Source organism: Leuciscus leuciscus, assembly GCF_965113295.1.
Source record: "Leuciscus leuciscus genome assembly, chromosome: 3".
NCBI classification, from domain to species: domain Eukaryota; kingdom Metazoa; phylum Chordata; class Actinopteri; order Cypriniformes; family Leuciscidae; genus Leuciscus; species Leuciscus leuciscus.
This window is the reverse complement of record NC_138727.1, coordinates 19829997-19833612: the sequence shown is the minus strand read 5'-3', so window position 1 is coordinate 19833612 and position 3616 is coordinate 19829997.

Here is a 3616-nt window from a genome sequence, read left to right as displayed (position 1 = left end):
AACAGTAGTACGCCACATACTGTGGCCTGAAAAACATCCAAAACAAAAATCTGTTAACATCTTTTGTACTTCTAATGAGTCTTTATTTAAAGCAGTCATTATTTAACCTACAGGCTCTGTTTAACCTGGCTTGTCTCTTGTAGTCTAACACTTTATTGATTTGTGTACTCATGATTGGTTGACATGAGGGTAAATAAACAGCCTTTGTGTTTGGCAGGCCTGGCTTCCTGTGCTGTTGTTTGCCTAGGCATGGGGTTCCTGTATTCTGGGCTGTGCTGTGTACAACAGGGCTCTTGTTCCATGTCCCCTCATGACCACACGGCCTCATTTGTCTCCGTCAACACATTAACACATCAGAGAAGCCCCCTGCTGCTCTAAAATGCTGGAGAAAGCTCTCCTGCTCCCCCTCCTCCCTCGCTCTCCAGTCATGTTATTATACTGTGCTTTATGGTGGTCATGTTTACTGTAGCCTCTCTGCAAGATGAATAGGAAGTTGTGTTAAGGTACTCTGAGGCAGTCTCCCTCCCTTATCTTGGGCTGACAGATCATTTGGCTATCCACTCTTATGTAACAGTCGGGGTTGTTGGTTTTGTGTCCCACCCAGAGAGACTCCTCAAGTCTCTCATTTAAGCTTGTTCATAAATAATCTAAGTCTGCACAGTGACGCAGTCAGACAGAAATATAGTTGTGTGGTTTTTTCCCAGCGAGACACTCGCCCATTACCCGCACTCACCCCAATGTCACGCCCACTGACGCTTGTGTGCACCAGGCTTGCCAGCTCACAGACAGAGGGTTTAGGAAGTCGGATGTCTCAGACATAGTCACAGCTCTCTCTCTCTCACTTTCTCATTTGGTCCCAGAAAGAGTCCAAAATGCAATTTCCACTGTAGAATATCTTTATTATGTATAATATCCCCAGGCTGTATGGGATTTTCATTTTCTCTTTAATATAGAATCATAAATTTTTAGCTTAATGGGATTTTGTCATCATTTACTCATTTGCACAATTTACGTTCCAAACCTGTATGACTTTCTGTTTTCTGTGAAACACAAAAGAAGATATTCTGAAAAATCCCTCTGTTTTTCCTCAATCTTGCTTTGGACCCCACTGACTTCTTTTGTGTTCCAAAGAAGTAAAAAAGTCATACAGGTTTAACCCGATCTCACCGCAATTCGTACGTATTTTACGAGGTGGCTAATTCGTACGAATTCATACAACCTCCCTCCCTCGTAAGAATTCGTGTGATTTTTTGCTAAATCGTACATATTTTATGAGTTGCCCAATTCGTATGAATTCATATGAATGACCTACCCCTGACCCCGCCCCTAAACCTACCCATCACTGGGGTTTAGACAAATCATGTGAGGTCATACTAATTTATACGAGTTGGTCGTGAGATAGCGTTGGGTTTGGAACAACATGAGGGTGAGTAAATGGGAATGCAATTTTGGACAATTATTTTTTTGGTGAACCTCTTTAAAATGACAGATTTTTTTTTTCACAAAACTTGATTCCATTTAGGATTTGTGGATTGGATGGAGGCAGATCTGAGTACAATCAACTGGCAGTTGATTGTAAGAAAGGGGTGGGGTTTAAGCAAACTAAATGATTGGAGAAGTCTGGAATACGTCACCAGAAAGAAGTCTGTTGTCTCACAGGTAGATCCAGCTATGACAATTTAATTTAAATTATGAGATCAAAATAAATAAATAAATTAATTAATTAATTAATACATATATGAAAAAAAATATGCATGGAGGAACTGTTCACATTAAGATCAATAAGATGCATTTAGATTAGAAAATAAATAGAATTTTCATTTTATGCCAACTTTAAGACTGTCTTATTTGCCTTAGAGTTTGTTTTAAATAATTTGTGTGACTTATTACAGCTGAGTTGAATAAATCATATAAAACTGTCTTTTAGATATTCAGATGATAAATATATCACAACCATAAATGATTGAATGATCTGATAGTTGTTATTGAAGTGAAAAGCTTCAGTCGTTCATACATTAACTGTCATGAATCATCTAAGTGACTTTTTTTTTTGTCAGTCAGTCGCTGCACTCTGCATATCAGATCTCATTTACAAGGTCTGACAGTGCGGTCTGGATCTAAAGACGTCTCAGCAACAGTCATCTCACAACAGGAAAGACCTTTATGTTACATTCACTTGCAGTGTTTCTCAGGATTTCGTTTAAGGTCAGCGCTTTCCTGTTCAGACATAAACAAATAGAGTTGTGTTGTGTATTTGTTGGTCTGACACAATGACCTTTGGAATGCTAAAACATATAATGTCAACTTTGCTATTGTGTTTCACAATGTAGTGCAACATAGATTACCTTTACTCCACTCAACTGTATAGTTTTTGATTCAAGTTTTAAACAGTATGAGAGGTTTTGGTCAGTTTTATCGATTATAAAGTTCATGCCATTTACTAATATGTAGCGTGTGCATTAAGTACATAAGCTATACATCAGCAAGTTAAAGTCTGTAATCACACACACACACACACACACACACACACACACACACACACACACACACACACACACACACACACACACACACACACACACACACACACACACACACACACACACACACACACACACACACACACACACACACACACACACACACACACACACACACACACACACACACACACACACACACACACACACTTGTATCTGTAGTCTAATAGTGCCAGAAAATTCTAGTGTCCATATAATAAATTTTAACTTCAAATAATTAGGCACAGAGTGATTAGACACAAGCCACACCCCCACCTCATTCCCCAGTAAGCCTAATCAACAGCACAATAAAAAACTTGCTTAATTAAAACTCATTAATCTGCCAAATGATGCATCAATGGTTCCAATTAATTATGTAAGGAACTGATGCAGTGTAAATAATGAATGGACGGATCATCTGGAAATACGGAAGTACAGCAGTGCTTGGGGGCTCAGCAGCCACTGAAGCAACTTACACCATTTTTATTTGATAAGACAAGAAACACTGGCCTTCTATCAGCTTAGGTCAAGGGTCAAGCAAATTATTCTCAAAGTCTGTCATCTAGTATTTAAGTCTGCTGTAGTGACCGCTCTAGATGCTGTAAAGCAATTCATTCCTTTTTTCTTTGAACAAGTGAACGTGGGGTAAGATGTGCCAATGGGGAAATTGAACCACTTGTAAAGAACTGCACAGATTTTATTATGTGACTATATAGCCAATTTATACATATCTTTCAGTGACTGAAATGGGCACACGAGAAAAAGTAAAATGTAAAATTTTAATAAAATTATTTATTTATGAAACACGATTATGGTGTTGATGATTTGCCAGCGTATGAAATCTTAAATAAATAGTTTAGCTAGTGATTAACCCTGAGTTAGATAATGAGACTCCTTTATACAAACAATAAAGGCAATGGAAATTGAGTACATTTTGCCAACATACTTCATACATATAATTATCCTGTGTAGTGCTGTATTGATATTCTTTGAACATTTGATAGGACTTTGTTCTAAAGTTCAACCCCTAACAGCAAGTTTAAACTCAATACAACTCTGTCTATGCCTACTTATACTTAATACTTAAGTATTCCAAT